The 17,181-nt window shown below is 49.7% G+C and overlaps 1 protein-coding gene across 1 annotated transcript in view; it reads right to left on the bottom strand.

The window, feature by feature from the left end:
• The window catches only part of LOC102437343 (disheveled-associated activator of morphogenesis 2), an 80,835-nt gene extending 65,686 nt beyond the window's left edge, over nt 1-15,149 (bottom strand). Inside the window, exon 1 of the mRNA XM_014445601.2 lies at nt 15,075-15,149. The gene's annotated coding sequence lies outside the window, so the exon portion shown is untranslated. The remainder of the gene's footprint in view (nt 1-15,074) is intronic.
• Between the last annotated feature and the right edge of the window lie 2,032 nt (nt 15,150-17,181).

Raw genomic sequence — 17,181 nt, 5'->3', positions numbered from 1 at the left:
CTCCCTAGTACCTCTTCGTTTTTTTTGTCCACGGTATTGTATAGTACCCCATTGTAGGTAAATATAAAATTGTTTAACAATCTCTTGATTGAGGATAGACATTTGAGTTGCTTTCTAGCTCTCAAATCCCTCCGTATAGAATATTCATGCTATAATGAATATTCCTGGACATATCTCCTCTTCATATGTTTTCGAGTTTTTCTCTAGGAATGAAATTGCTGGGCTGTAGGGTAAGTGCATCTCCGGTTTCACTAGACAGCAACAAATCGCTCTCCAAAGTGTCAAAGCAATTTAATTCCCACCATTAGTGCGTGGGAATTATGTCTGGCTCTGCATCCAGTGTGATGAGTATAATTTGGGGGCCAATCTGATCAAGTGGGTGTTAAATGATGTCTCCGTGTGATTTCAATTTATGGTATTTCCCTGTTTCCCAGTACGTTTGAACGTCTTTTTATGCGTTTATTATTCTATGGCATTGTTTTACGGTTAGAACTACTCTTGCATGCTTTGAAAAACCAAAAGAATTTTTCTTTTAATTTATAAAAGTCTGAACAAGTTGTGCATTTCATCACCTCTTCACTGGAAAAAGACAGGGCGATAGAGGCAGAGGAAGGACTTCCTCTTGCAGACCGGCTTTGAGGTAGGGAGCCGTCAAATGACCATCATATTCGAGGTGAGCCACGGGCAATTCCCACAATCCCTGGGCAATGTGGCAGGCCCGTTTCCCTAGACTTTGTCAACACTGTTCAGGGAAAGTTCCAAATGTTTTCTTGGTGCCCTTCACCTGTGGACACAGAACCATGTGGATGTCACAGAGGGACGGAAGGACCCAGAGGGACCACCTGTCCATCCCCTGCAGGAAGCATCATGCACCTGCCCTCCCACAGTATTTGCTGAGTACATACCACGTTCCAGACACTCATCTAATAACCACAGAAACCCTGAAGGGGAGTCTGTAATTTTCCGACATTTCCCAAGCTTTCTTAAACGGACTCCACATTTCTCAACTTTGAGCATCTCTATGGAATAGTGTTCCTCACTTCTAGATCCATCTTAATAGCTCCCGTCACTGGCACCAGGGATGGATGAACAGGCTCCGAAATGCGTGAGAGCAGAGACCACATCTTATTCAACTGCCAAGTTCCAGGGAGCATTTGACGTGTGCTTCCTTAGGGAAGGCATTCCTCCCATACGAAATCTTCTTTGCTGAGCTTGAAGGCAGAGTAATCGTAGAAATAAACAAACCCGTTTGCTCAGGGCATAAAAGACGCTTGAGATAGAGCTGGGACACTTCTTTTCCATGAAACCTTCCCCGACTCCCCCATCTCAAAACCATCTTTCCTCTAACCATGCACTGCCTCAGACCACACACTAGTTTTCCAATGGAAAGCACATTATTTGGCAAATAATAATAGTTAAGGTTTGCTGAGTACCTACTATGTACCAGACACTGTTCTAAGTACTTTACAAGTATTAATGTTGTCCTCATTTGGGGGGAGGTACTGATGCTGTCACCGTTTAACAGATCAGAAAACGGGGCCTCGGAGGAGACATGCTTGCACAAGGCTCTGATTCTAGCAAGTGGTGGAATCTGAATTTGCAGCCCAGCAGTTGGAGCCCAGCATCTGCACCAGGAGGCCACTACGTGCTCCAAAGCTACTGCTGGGCACGCACAAGCCCTTAAGTGCTCCTGGCTGTTGTTCTGGTGAAAATGCAGCTGTGGGCTTAATGAGAAACTAATTATCCTTTGTATCCATATCTTTGACACACATCACATCTCTAAGGCCTAGGAGAATTTGCCAAGTCCTTCTTTATTAATTAAAAACTCCCCGTCATGTGGGCTTGTCACGTGTGCACTGCAGGCCTCACTTGAAGAGACTGGAGACCCCGGAGGGGGTGGATTTTGCTCCCCAGGACCCGCTGGAGCCTCTCACACAGCGCCTTACCCGGGTGCTCCTCAGACAGCTGTTGAACCACCACAACCATCAGTGACTAAGAAGGACACGGCACTTCGCGGTGGAACGTGCACTTTTTCTACGCCCTGGGTCGTAGGCTCACTGAACTCCTTACCAGAGGTAGTGCAGTCGTTTCCATTTTACAGGAGACTCAAACGGAGGCTCAGACATGCTAAACTGCTCAACCACTTCTCTATGGAAGTGCAGCTAATTAGCAGATGGCTGGAATTTCAGCTAGATCCTCACACCAGCTCCCAAGAGGCAGTGTCTTGCGCTGCTCGTTAAGCTGACCCCTTTTACTCTCTGTCCTTTGCATGTACACACACTTCTACACACAACTGACTTCTCTTTCTGGGCCAATGGAATAGGAGTCAGATCCAAAGAGAGAAAAGAAAGAGTCTAAACTAAGCTTGTTCTATGAAGTACGAATGAATGAATGATGAATGAATGAATGAATGCATATGAATGAGCACATGGGTAAATGACATATACAGTCAACAAGAACTCCCTGAGTGCTAACTCTGTGCCTGACACATGGACAGGTGCCATCAATGTCACAGGGACTAAGGCACAGCCCTGGCCTTCTAACAGCTTCTGATCCGTTGGCATAAGCATCTCAATGGTAACTGGATCTGTCCAAGAAAGCTCCCCTTGTCGGAGCCACATCTGAGCAGGGAATGGTGTGCAGAGGAGGAGAGGAAAGCCAAGCCCTGGTTGGCATGAACCAAGGAGACTAGATGTACATTGCATCCAGGCAGACTCCACACAGACAGGGTTCTAAAAGAGTTAAAAAGGGCCGGGACAGCCCCGCTGAGCAGGAGGGCGCTGCCCACTCAGCCTCGCAGGGTGAGCGATATCCCAGTTCCCCTGGGGCGGTGTCTGCTGCCCAGTGCCCCGTCCAGCGAGTGCCCCTTTCACTCATGAAGGAGTCCTGGTTTAGACAGTAAATTACATGGTCACTCTTGCCTTCCAGGAAATGTATGACTTTCTCCAACAGCCCCAGGGCAGGAAAACAATTTGGCTTCTCAAGGTCATTGAGTTGCTCCTTTTTACAGAGCATCTCCTCATAGCCGCCACCCACAGCTGGCACGGGTTCTAGAGGAACAGCCCCCACCCCCGTGTCTATGTTCCTACTCAGTGTTAACACTGAAGCCCAAACTATTCGCCATCAGATCCCCAACTGCAGGAGCTTTAGATTCAAGCATATCTGTCTATATTCTGACTCTGAAAGTGTCTTCCTGTGTGATCTTAGGCAAGTCACTCAACCTCTCTGAGCCTCAATTGCCTCATCTGTGAGAGGGGATGGTAACACCCATCTCATCTCAGGGGATGGTTGTGAGGATTTAGCACAGTGCCTGGAAGGCAGGGCACGCCTACCCCCAGCAGGCTTTCTAGAACATTCGAACTCTCTGATACAAAGAGCATGGGAGACAGGAAGATCTCAGGATCCCCAGGGTATGACTGGGCCTCAAGCCCCTGCACTACCAAGTTGGAACCGCTTCTTCATCTTTACAGAAAAAGGAAAACACGGTACAACCACTTCATAAAACTGTGTGGCAATACATACCTCCTACAGCCAAACACATGCATTCCCTATGATCCAGCAGTCCCATGCCCAGGAACACACCCATACACCACATATCCACATGTTCACCCAAGGACAAGTGCACAAATGCTCAGAGCAAGGCTGTGCATAACTGCCCCCCATGCCCAACCACATAAGGGTAAGTAAATCATAGTCAGATCATGGAAACCTGCACCACCATGAGAATGAATGACCTATGCAATAACATGATGCTGAACAAAAGAAACCAGACACAAACAAATATGCACCGTGTGCTTCCATGTATGCGAAGTTCAAGGACAGGAAGACTGATCTATGGAGTTGGGTTTCAGGATCGTGGGAGGGTAGTAGGGCAGAAGGTGCAGGAGCGGCTTCTCTGGGCAGGGGACGTGGGGGGCTTTGGAATGCTCTGTCTCTTGATCTGGATGCTGGGTACACAGCCGTGTTTGGTTTGTGAAAATCCATTGATCCATACACTTATAAACTGTATTTTTCTGAATCATGTCAAACTTCACTAAAAAGTTAAAATAAATTTTTAAATGGAAAACATATTTTTTGGTAGAGAGTCGAGCAGACTAAGTAGGCAGTAGACACTTAGCAAAAAGCAGTGGGATATGTGGTTTAATAAGTGCTTGCTAAATCCCCGCTCTATGCCAGCCACTGAGCAGGATGCTGGACAAACAGAGCTAATGAGACTTAGTCCCATTCTCCATCATCATCTCCATCATCACCTCCATCATCATCTCCATCATCATCTCCATCACCTTCATCAGCAACATTAACATTCCATAGTGCTTACTATGTGCCAGCCATGGTTTTAAATACTCCCCCTCCCCACTTTTTTTCTTCTTTTTACCAAACCCTGCATCAACTCTATCTTCATAACAACCCATTTTACAGATGAGGAAACTAAGGCACAGAGACGTGCAGTAACCCATGCAAGGTCACCCAGCCAGCAAGAAGTGGAGCCAGAATCTGGACCCAGGGCCTGTGCTCTGAACCACAGCCTTACACTCAGAAGTCTGGCCTGTTTACCAGCTCTGCCAGCCCCGGCTTCTATAGCATCACCTCTGTTCAGGGCAACAGTAATGGGAAACTACAACTGTGTGTCTCAGAAAGGCAGAGGGGGTTTCTAACTCTGCCTCTGGGCAGCTGTCAGCCCAATTGATAGAGATTTTAAAGAAGAAGAAGAGTTAAAATGGCTTGGCCCTTCTACTGTCCAAAGTCCACAGAAACCCTGAATTTGCTTCAAACTAACTTCAAAGCTGCCTCTGGCTCTGTGGAAACACTGACAGATCTCCCCACTGGCCTGGCATCACTCCCTCCCCTGGCCGCCTGCTCAGGGGACCTTGAGGCTGGGGGCTGTAGCATCTGGGAGGCAGGGAGGGAGGGAGTGTTGACACTGACCCCCACGAATGTGGTCAGACGCTGAACTGGGAGTCTGGGTCCCGAGTCTGGCACACGAGCATCCATCACGCAGGCCAGCTTTGCTTTGGCACTCGGGGCGGGCGGTCAGTGTACTTAACCTGAGGGCGGAATGTTGAAGTCACAGCGCCAAAGCCCGCCCGTGCTCGGGACAAACTAGTAAGAAACAAACACCCACAGGGACAAATCAGGTCTGGCAGAGACTCGGGCAGGAATGGTGTAGACACCTATGCAGGCGGGAAGGCGGCTCCCCGGGGCCAGCAGGGTCCTCTGAGACCACTCCCTTTTTATGGCAGAAGCACCAGTAGACGGAGAGGAGTTCCCAAAGGCCCACTCGTCCAGTCCCGTCTCCAGGATGGCAGCAAAGCCATCTGGTTGTGCTTCTACCCAGAAGTACCCACGCCCTCTGTCTAGCATGAGCAGTGGGGACAAGGACAGGGGCAAATGCAAATTTGGTGATAAAATTCTGAACATTTGCTCAGCCTGCTCAGTTACGACACAACTTATTTGTAGAGAAATCCGTTGGGTCTCACCCATAAAACAGACAAAATAGGGCACGAGAAAAAAAGGTGCACTTTTTCATATTCTAATAGAGCCACTGATGATTACCCAGAAAATAATGGACGCCTCTGAAAGGACTTCATATAAAACAGTCACAGTGTCTGGAGTAGGCACGGGGTTATCAGGAAGAGCACTTGGAATCAACCACCCAGGGGAGGGGCTGGCAGGCGGGAGGTGGCACTGGGAGGAGAGAAAATACAGCCATCATTTGTCATTCAGCCTCAGGGAAGGCCTCCGCCAACCCCGTGGGGAGCCCTGACACTGGGGGGCCCTTTGGAATTTCCTCACATTGGGACAGAGGGGGCAGGCCTTCCTCGCTCCCACCTATCATTGGATGCAGGTGACCCAGGAGAGGAGCGAGGGTGGGAGTGACTGTGGGCGAAGGCAACTCTTGAGCTGAGGCAATTCCAAAGAGAATGACCACCCCCAGCACTGCCCACCGCTGAGTTAGTCCTGAATGGGGTCTGGGTGGCACAGCCCAGAGTCCACTGTGCAAAACTTGGACTCAGCCTGGCCGGCTTGGCTCTGGTTGAGCATCAACCTATGAACCAGAAGGTCGTGGTTCGATTTCAGGTCAGGGCACATGTCCAGGATGTGGGCTCGATCCCCAGTGTGGGGTGTGCAGGAGGCAGCCAATCATTATTCTCTCTCATCATTTCATCATTGATGTTTCTATCTCTCTTTCCCTCTCCCTTCTTCTCTGAAATCAATAAAAATATTAAACAACAACAAAAAAAACAGCAACTTGGACGCAGAGAGGCAATCAGTGTGTAGAGTCCACAGCCCTGCCCATGATACTACACTAATCTGTGGCATCTGTACTGGCCTCCAACCTAATGTCCAGTCTTTGATGTTTCCTGGGCATCGCCTGCATTTCAGTAATTGAGGAGACCCAAGGAGGGAAGGCTAAATCTGACGAGGAGGAAGAGGGGCCGCATGGCCTGGTGCTCAGTAGCTTCCCTAGGGGACGAATGAGGACACATACGACACGTAGTCATACCCCAGTGTGGTCAGGCCTGGTACAGCACTCACTGAGCCCAAGCTTTCCTGGGTGATGGGTGCTTGTATTGTCAGACTCAGGGACCCAAACTGGTGATCAGCCAGGATGAAACCACCTCTAATATCTGACTGATGGAAAAGCAAACATCCCTACAAAAATGGCATGATCTCAAATATGTACAGGTGTATGTGTCCAGGCATAAAGAAATCAGGAAAAATTAACAAGAGCTTGAGGCATTGTAGGGATGACCTTGACATATGGTCAAGGGGAAGAGACACATGCTGCAGAGTAATGTGCAGAGTTAGATTCAATTTCAATGGAAAACAAACACTCAAACAAGATCCCGCCCTACCAGTAGACACCTGTAGGTATTTGTATGAAAAAAAGGAAAAGATATGGAAGAATATCATTCTAGCCTATTACATTAATTACGAGGGTGTGGAGAGGGGTAGACATGTTATTCGTTTCCCACTTGTCTTTTTGTAATACCGGTTTACTTGTTTAAGCAAGGATGAATTACTTCCATAATTTGGAAAAATCAAATAAAGGATACATTTTTAAGAATGATCAGCATAGCACCATGTGCATGATGGGGACCTATATACACATACTGTTTCATTCTCTCTCCTACCTCCCCTCTTAAAAGGCAGTTCCTTATTGTACTTTTGGGGTTGATCAAAAGGAATATTTAATTCAAGGCCAACATTTTCCTGTGCCCTCCCCTTAGTGATTAAAAGAGAGCATCGTTTTAATATTATGCCACACACCGTATATAGCTGCCACCAAAATAAATCTGCCATTAAACCTATAAAAATTACGCAACACATTCTGTAGCCAAATGGCAAAGCTGTGAATTATCTGCTGTTTGCTGTTATCCAGGACCATGCTTCTCTCTATTGCCGTGCTAACGAAAGCTGACCATAGCAAGCTAACTCCCAATTATCCTGGCTCGTGTACATGATAAGCCCAGAGGGGCCGAAACCCAACCTGTCACCACATCTGCAGACAAGAAGTCAAAGACTTGGTTTTACGTTCCTTCCATCTTTCTCTGTCCCTGGCTGCACCCTGGAAGAGGTGTCCCAGAGGGAAGAAGCCACCACAGAATGGAGGGTTGAGGACACAAAGGGTCCACGTAAGTCTTTAAACAGGGTAGCTCTTCTCAATCTGGTTGGCTGTGGGAATTCTCTCTTGCAATCCCATCAGCACCTGGGCAAGTGCTACTCATTCCTCCACAGTTAACTCAGGTACCATTGTGTTGAATCACGGGTTAGTTGACATTGTTTGGCTAACAGGTGTGGACTCTACAGTGGAATTTGACTTTTATGAGCTCCAAACCTGTAGAAAGCAAGATGGAGACTCAGTCCCACCCTGACTGTAATGCAGTTTGTTAAGTGTTATAACAGAGCCGCATGTCAAGTTCACGGGAGTGAGAAGGAAGGAGTGACTGGGGGGAGCCTTGCAAAGGGAGTTTGAGAGAGAAGGCAGGAGCAAACCTGGCAGGAACAGTGGACCAGGAAGATGAGGATCGGGAAGGGTCTTTCAGTTGGAAAGAACAATGAACAAGGGTATGGAGGTGGGACATGCTCCTGACTATTCCGTGTAATAAAATCTAGGTTAACCCCTGAGGAATGACAGGGATCGCTGGTTGACACAGCAGGCAGCCACACAGGAACTCCTCACTCATGCCCCTCGGCCTGATCTGTGTTGTCTTAACCGGGGAACCTTTACTTCAGAAACCTCCCCAGAGTTTTTCTTCGCCACCAGCTTACAGACTGATTGTTTTCTCTTCGCCACCAGCTTACAGACTGATTGTTTTCCCTACCGCATCCCTCATTCTGTCCATGACACTGGATTTAGGTTTTGGCTCCAATCTAGTTAGTTTTTGTTCCGTTTGGTTAATTGCAAGTAACTACAACAACCGTGATAGTGAGGGCTAACATTCGCTGAGTGCTTACTCTAGGTCACTGGTCAGCAAACCGCGGCTCTTTGGCCCCTTGAGTGTGGCTCTTCCTAAGCCTTAGGAGTACCCTAATTAAGTTAATAACAATGTACCTACCTATATAGTTTAAGTTTAAAAAATTTGGCTCTCAAAAGAAATTTCAATCGTTGTACTGTTGATATTTGGCTCTGTTGACTAATGAGTTTGCCAACCACTGCTCTAGGTCAAGGGCTGACAATTCTCACCACCACCTGGAGTGGGAGGTATTACTTATTATGATCCCTATTTCTCCGATGAGACTCAGAGAGATGAAATAATATGCAAGGCCTTACGACACGTAAGTAGCAGGGCCAGGATTCGAACACAGGCTTGTCTGACTCTAGGCCCATATTCTTGACCACCATGCAGAAATCACTCTCCCGAAGGCATACCCGCTCCATACCTGTCTGAGATCCAGAGCAGAAGCCATCAAACTTTTTCTGTTAAAGGGCCAGACAATAAATATTTTCAGCACTGTGAACCATAGTGCCCCTATTACAACACTCAGCTGGGCCCTTTTAGCATGAAAGCAGCCATAGACAACACATAGACAAATTACATGGCTGTGCGCCAGTAAAACTTTGTTTATATAACAAGGGGACAGGTTGGATTTGGCTCCTAATCTATAGTGGTTTGTTCTTTCATTCGTTCAGGCAATGTTTATTGTCTCCCTTGTGCCTGACACTATACCAGGTTCTGGAATTCAGGGAGAACCACGCAAGCCCCCACCCTCATGGAGCTTACTTAAGTCCTAACAACGTCTTGCCTGTTCATTTTACCTGTACCGGATACTGACCTCGGTACAGTATTCTTCATTCTTCCATTGGACCCATGGCTCTCAACTTACACTTCAGGTCACTTGGGAGCTTGTAGAACTCTCAGCGCCTGGGTCCACTCCCCTGTGATCCTAATTTAATTGGTCTGGGTGAGCCCAGGTTCTGACACTTTGACAAGCGCGCCAGCTGATTCTGATGTGCAGCCAGGGCTGCAACCCACTGTTTGGATCCTCGTTTACCTCCTGTTTCTCCCACTTACCTACTGTGTGAATTAGGGTAAGTCTTTGCCCACAGAGGATGAGCCATATAATGTGGACAATACCAATCTCACAGGATTGTTATGATGATGAAATGAGGCCATGAGCTTTTCAAACTGCAGGATGTTATACAAGGTAAGGTACTGTTGTCATTCTGCCATTATGTTAGGTACTGACTGACTCAATAATTTCTTTCCCCAGGCTTGGCCTTGCCTCTTTGAGCCACGGCAGTGTTTGGGGTTTCTACAGCAAGCTGTATGGAGACAGCTCACTGGTAGCCCGGGTTCATTGGTGAGTGAGCTGGTGGCCTTTGCTTTACTCCAGCAGAGGGTCACATGGGGCTGCCATTGGCATGGGGAGTGCTGGCCTATGCCCCACTTTTGTATGAAAGGGTCTCCAACTTTGAGCACCGACGTTAAGCCTTGAATAAGTGGCTTATTTACTTTCACTCCTAGACGAATGTCCAAACCCATGTCCTTTCATGAGCTTAGCTCTAGAGGGGAACGGCATGAACAGTTTGCTGAGCACAGAGCAGTTTGCTAGGTCTTTCTCCTGTATTGTTTCATCTCGTCTTCAGAACAACCCTGGGAGGTGAGGATAGTTACTGCTCTCATTTAGCGGACGAAGAAAATCAGAGAGACTGAACCACTTGTGACCTGGTGGGGTCAGAACGCACACCTGGTCCACTTGGTCCTGAAACATTCCCCACGGAGCCCGAGGCATCCTGCAAGTCAGTCAGCTCCTCTACGGCCAGAGATGAACTGCCCAACGTTTATTTTTCCAGGTTTTTTTCTTTGCTTTGCTTTTGGAGGGGGAAGCCCAGAAAGAATCCCATGACACCTGCTAATCGCCACAGTGTGAAAGCCTCGCACAGCTCTGGCGTGATACACGGGGCCAAAGAAAAGGCATTTCCTCCCTGCGCAACATTTCGACGGCACAGTTTTATAACCTCGTAATGAGGCAAAAAACAAACAAACCAAAAAAATGTGAGGAGAGAGCTGGAGAAATAGATACTGCCAGCGGTGAGGAATTCACTGACCCCCAATCTGGGCCATCTCAAGACATGCTGGCCACTGGCTGAGCCTCTTAAAAGCTGAAAAGTCATCCCAGGCCACGGTTAAAGAGACTGCTTGAACAAAACAGAAACAAATGTGATCCTCAAAGTCTTAAATGTCAACTTGAAGGATGACTTAGAAGCTCTCAGATGCTCCAAGAGAACCTGCAGCTGCTCTGAGCTGCATCAGATGCTCCTTCTGTGCTTGGACGGCCGCTCCCCTACGCGGTGTGTCAATCGGTGTGCCAATCGGGGGGCAGCTTGCCCACCCCACCCCACCAGACAGGTTTACAGATGCCTAAAACTTCCATTCCTTTTTATACATATTTTTGTTGATTTTTAGAGACAGAGAAAGGGAGAGGGAGAGGGAAAGATCCGGATGGGAGGGTGGAACATCGATCAGACTACCTCCTGCATGCCCCCTACCAGGGATCGAGCCAGAAACTCGGGCATGTGCCCTGACGAGGAATCGAACGAGTAGCCTTTTGGTGCATGGGACCACACCCAGCCAACTAAGCCACACGGCCAGGGCTAAAGCTTCCATTCTTTGCAACCCATTGGAATTTCCTCCCCTTACTCTGACCTCAGCACCTCAGGCGCAGTGGCTGCCTAACCTACCTCTGACCTGAGGCTTGTTCTTCAAGACTCAACTGGTTCTTCTACCTCATTTTCTTAGATTCTTTTTTTTATTTCTGCGGCTCTGAGTGGGTGTTTTCTGCTACCATGTCTTCCAAATCACTGATTCTATCCTCAGCTTCATCTAATCTTGATTTGGGGGAACAATTTGTAAAGTATATGATTATCTCACCACTATGCTGTACTAATACAAAATAATATTGAAGGTAAACTATAGTTGAAAAACATTTTTTTTTTAAAAAAAGAATGATACAAAGGTTAAAAGTCAAAAGAAAAAAGGACTCCCGAGGTTCTTGATCTTGTGCCCCACCCCCACCTTGCCACCTCCCACCCGCACCTTACACTCCAGCCTGCTCTGTGCCCTCTGCCTCTGGAGGGAGCTCACACAGGAGTGGTGTCCAGGCCAGATGCCCAGGATGCCTGGCGCCTCCCCCCACCCTCAGGATGATGGGCCAGGCATGTGCTCCTGGGTAATCCCCACCAGCCACCTTTTCTCCAGGGAGCCAGTAAAGGTCACCTGACCCTAGCAACTCCACCCATTGGCCTTCAATAATGGAAGACATGCAGCCAGATTTGGGGGGAGGTCCTTTCCAAACTACGCAGGCTCCTGATGGCTGAAAATGGGAACGTGAAATTATGACAGGGCCTTTATGAAGGGTCTACAACATCACTAGCTCTGTTTCTGTCCTTTTGCATAAATATCATTTTTGTGATAACCTTGTGAGGTAAATATTATCCTCATTATCTTTTTCCAGGTGAGGATGCAGGAATAGGTAGGGTGTCCCAGGTGACGAATCCCCTCCTGGGCAGTGCTCGGAAGCCTGCGCTCTATCCTGCTCCAGACCTGAAGGACACAGGGTCCCTGACCATAGACTCTGGTGGCCATACCATGGAGATCCAGAGAGTCGGCTGCTAGCAAAGCCAAGGACAGCGTCCAAGTTGTTTGTCAGCCGGTGTGCTTGCCCTTTGGAACATCAGGAGAGTCTGAGAATGCGCCCTAAGTATTCTGACCTCAGGGATGACTGGCGAGCCGGCCAGATCTTGAGCTGATAGAAGGAAGGAGGAGAAGGCTCCACTATCGGCCCAAGCATCAGTGGCCTAGGAATTCCTCCCAGGTCTCAAGTTGGTGAAATGGCTCAGGGCAAGCCTGGAGGGGTCAGGATGGCACTGACTCTCAGAGAAACTTTCATGAAGAAAGAATCGAAGCCCAGTTCTCTTGCTGAGGACTCTGTGCTGTTGGGACCAGGGTATTTCTGGGCGTCACTTCCAAGGGGTCCCTCTGTTCCTGGTATTCAGCCTTCTATTTGAAAATAGTGGGAATGAGCGGGAACATTTAACATTGGTCTTCCCATTGGCGCCACTGAAATCAAAGACACAAGCCTCTGCCTCATGGGTCATCTTTGCACAGCACACGCCAGCGCAGAGCGCTGCGGCCTGCCCTTTCCTTCTCCCCTGGGTCAAAGGCTCTTAAATGAGGGAGAGAGTCTAACCCAGGGGTGGGCAAACTTTTTGACTCGAGGGCCACAATGGGTTCTTAAACTGGACCGAAGGGCCGGGACAAAAGCATGGATGGAGTGTTTGTGTGAACTAATATAAATTCAAAGTAAACATCATTACATAAAAGGGTACGGTCTTTTTTTTTTTTTTAGTTTTATTCATTTCAAACGGGCCGGATCCGGCCCGAGGGCCGTAGTTTGCCCAAGGCTGGTCTAACCTGTCTAGTGTCCAAAACTTTGGGGGCAGGAAGTTGGAAAGGAAGACTGGGGAGAGACCATGTTCCCATAGAAAGCTGTAGTCTCTCAATCTCACCCACACGCCCCCTTACCGCCCCCCGCCCCCCAAAAAAATCATTCACAGGCCTTCTTACTCCTACTGGTCCTGCCCTCACATCCTCCCTTCCTGATTGCCTGGCTCTCTTCTCAGCTCCAGCGCCCAGGAGAAGTTTCTCTCCTCTCTTCGTCCTGATGGGGGCACGAGTATTCCCTCAGCATCCCCGGAGCTGGAGGACAAGCTCCGAAAACTCGGCTAGGAGTAGGCACCGGAGCGTGCAACTCACCAGGCGGCATGACATCATAGCACAGTTGTTGCTTTTCAAGGAAGGAGTGCAGCTCCCAGCACGGAGGAGAAACGTCTGTTTATGCCTCCATGCCCCAGGCCGCGACCATCCCCAGGCACTCCGAAGTGTGAGCATGTCCTGCCCATGCTTCTCCGGGGACCCCAGCCACCCCTCTTCCACACCCCTTTCCACCGCTTTCTTCATCACACGTAGGTGGAAGATGGACTCCTCAAGCTAAAGGACTCTATTTCTGACACTGCCGTCTGCTCAGTCTATTATCGTGTTTCCCTAGGGATCGATTTGTATAATTTCTAAAATCCTTCCCAAATCTCCCAACTTCCTGTGGGTCCAAATTTCCTCCCCGTCCCTTCATTTTTCTAGGGCAGAGGAAGAGTCCAGTAAAGTTCCTCCCACCCAAACATTGTAGGTTGGCTCTATTGCAAAATACAAAACCAGAGCCCAGGCGAGGGCAAAGCTGGAAGGGCTCTCTTTGTGGTCACTGGTCTGTGGAACCAGCTATTGACATCCAGGGCCTGCATTGGGCAATCCAAGGGCTGCTGGGTCCACTCAGCCTTGGCCCCCTCGCCTCCCACTCTCAGGACAACACAATTCCCCCTCTGCGTTCCGGGGAAAACCCATTGCCTCCATCGGCGGGCTTTTCAGAGAAATCCAAGAAACTGACACGCTACTCAGATGGGGGAAAACACAAACCCTTAAGCTTTTCAAAAATGGGAAGTTGCTTTCATTCCCATGTCAGCTTCAAGGAAACCCTCCAGGGCCTCCTTCCTAGAGAGGCACGGTTTTCCTGCCCACCTTCCCGGGAGCTTTGTAAACCCACCACAGAACGGAACGGTGCAGAAGTGGCCAGAGCAGGGAGGCAAGAGTTAAACCAAGCCCAGACCTCAGCAATCTGTGTTCAATTTTGATAAAAATCTCTCTCCCTTTCCCCCACCGCCCCCTCCCTCCACCCCACAGCTCAGACACGTCTCTTTATGTTATGAGCTTGCATCTTGTTTGGGGCACCGCGGTGCTCCCAGAGAACCCGGCACGTCCCCCACTGCGGGCACATGTGGCAGACACATTCATCCCACTCCTGGGGCAGGCTGGACACAGAGCCGCAGTGTCCTGGCCGCCGCCACCTCCTCCTCCTCCTCCTCCTCCTCCTCCTCCTCCTCCTCTTCCTTAAATTACCTGCCTCCTGACCAGATCCTCCTTCTGCTTAAGTCAAAGTCCCAGGGCCTGGGCATTCAGGGCCACAGGTGCTGAGGCCCCCAGCGTGGGGACCCCTTTCCTGAGATGCTCCTTTCTTTGCTCCAAGTCCCACTGCCCATGGCTGCTGGGAGCCAGGACGGCCGCCCCCCTGCCCTGCCTGCGGCCAAGGCCAGGCTTGCTGGGGGGAGCTGGGCTCCTGAAGAGTTAAACCCCCAGTGAAGGCACAGACCGACCCAGGACAAGCCACCACCAAAAAAGTTCTCAGTTTGGGGGGGGCACCGGCTATGCGTGTCCACTTGTGACAACAAGGAAACCAATTTGAAAGCCACGAAAACACATTTTTAAAAGTTTTCCAAAGACACTCTCTGTGTCCAGATGTGCTGATACCGACAGACAGACACACGCACACGGCCGCGCACGCAGGCCCCGGGAGCCCACTCAGCAGCACTTTGGAGAAACAAAACAGCAGCCTGTGGAGCTCTGCCTCCAGCCCGCTCCCCGCACAGGGAATCAAGCAGGGGCGAGAGGGGGAAGAGCCGGCAGAAAGCCGCCCCGCCCGGCCCCCACCCCGGGAGGGACGCGAGCCCGGCCGGCACTTACTCCGAGGACCCCGCGCGGGCGCCGCTCCGCAGCCCGGACCCCGCGGCGCGCTCGCCGCTCTCCGCTCCTCGCCCGGACTCCGCCGCGTCCGGAGAAACCACCGCCTCCCCTCCCGGCCGGCCTCCCTCCCCCGCCCGCCCCGCTCTGACGTCAGGCGTCTTGGAGCGGGATATTTATGGCCAGGATACGCTGAATTTTCCCTAGGTAGAGTTCTGATTGCGGTTCCTTGGGATTTGTAATTTTCACACTTTCAGACAGAAAGGAGGGGTGGGGGGGAGGGGGGAGGAGGGCAGCCGGCAGGGGCGAGGCAGACAATGAGGGTAGCTGTTTGCTACTCTGGCAAGGAGCCTTCGCAGGGCTCCCTCTGTTTTGGAAACATGTTAGGGTCAAGGAGGCAAAAGTGGCGACCTGGCCAGTAGGTTTCTGCCGGCTCTTCCCCTGGGCATCTGGCGCAAAGACCTGCTCTGAGCCTGCTGCGGGGTCCGGTCTGGGGGGTTGCCCTCTCCATCCCACAGGGCCCGGTGTAGGACAGTAAGTCCGAGGAAGGTGCCAGGGCAAGAAAAGAGACAAATCAGGCAGAACAGAACAGCTAATTAGAAGCCCGGGTCCACACCCTAACAACTTTTCCATTTCTTCTTTGGGAGTGTGTATGTAAAAGAAGAAAAAAAAAAGGTTTATTTTTATAAAATTATGTTCCACACTCCCTGCCTCTGTATAGCTTTTCCAACTCAGTGCCAGTCAATTCATCTTACTTCACTGCTTATATACAGAGTGTGAGCCGTTTACAATAGCTCTTATTCATACTTTCTAAAATCGCCTTTAATTTTTTTTTTTTTCTTAAATGTGATTGTGACCCATCTCCTGGGCTGCACTGGAGTTGCCTTGGTCAGGAGCGACTGTCTGCTCCAAGCCTGCACCTTCCTCAGGGTGAGTGTTTGATCTTGTTTCCCCCACAGTCCCAGGAAGCACACCCCCCCGGGTGAGGACCCATGTAGGGTTTTCTGGGTGACCAGGTCTGGATTCTGATAGTTTCTGTTTCTCCCCTGAGCTCAAGGGTCTTAGGGAAATGGCTTGGTTGAAGGGTCCTCCTTCCAGAATACGGAAAAAGAGAATGTAATGCTTTAGCCTTCATGGTTCCCAGGAATTGGAGAACGAACATAAAAATGATGCACAAGATGCAAATCGCTTGTGCAGTGAGATAACCTAAGTGTGTAGGTATTCAACTCCCCATCAGTAGAAAGAGCACAGATAACTGCAAATCATCACTAAGCCATCACAGCTCCAGTGAACTTTCCGTTAGCCCAGATGGGGTGGGTGTGTGTGCCTCAACCACAGTTACAATGCAGCAGGGACTCACGGACTTGGAATGTGTTTACCCCTTCGGCAGCAGCTGGTTAGGGCCGATTGCCAGAAGGGGCCAGGTCTTGGGGACTGGGCCTCTTGGTGGGGGGACAGCCAAGATGTTTTGATCCAAGCCACAGAGGGCCGGAGCCCTGCTGCGTGGTCAGTGCCAGGTCGCCTCCTGAGCTTTATACCCACTGCCGTGTCTTTCCCCTTCCTCGCATCAGGGTTCCGTTGGCAAGGTAAGTTCTGCTCTGTGGTAGGCATTGCAAGTTGGCTTCTAAAAGCTATCGACCAACCTCTTCAACCTTGTCTTCTTCAATAAAAATACTGGAAGTCTACAATCTCCACCGTCCCAGGCCCCCTTATAACTGGGGACAGCTATGAAACCCAGTTCTGGCCAGGTGAGTTTGTTGTGCAAAAGGCAGGAGTCAGCTGCCACAAAACTCTTTAAGAAAAAGTCAGATTCAGACAGCATGCCCCTTCAACACTTTGACATTCCTTAATTGTCCTTCTCCTACTACTTCTCTTTTGGAATAGAGGTATGATGCCTGGAGATACAGCAGCCACCTTGCAACCTTGGGGACAAAAGCCACTCACAAGGATGGTGGAGCAGGAAAGTCCTCGGTGGCATCTGTAAAGAGCTGTACCTTCCTCCGACTTCTTGTTAGGTGACAAAAATAAACTCCTATGTGTTTAAGTTATTATAGTTGAGTCTTCTGGGTTTTTTTGTTTGTTTTGTTTTTTTGTGGGTTTTTTTCAGCCA

The sequence above is a fragment of the Myotis lucifugus genome, unplaced genomic scaffold (assembly GCF_000147115.1).
Source record: "Myotis lucifugus unplaced genomic scaffold, Myoluc2.0 scaffold_466, whole genome shotgun sequence".
Classification (NCBI taxonomy): Eukaryota; Metazoa; Chordata; class Mammalia; order Chiroptera; family Vespertilionidae; genus Myotis; species Myotis lucifugus.
Note: the sequence above shows the minus strand (reverse complement) of the source record. Positions and strands in the feature narration are given on the sequence as shown.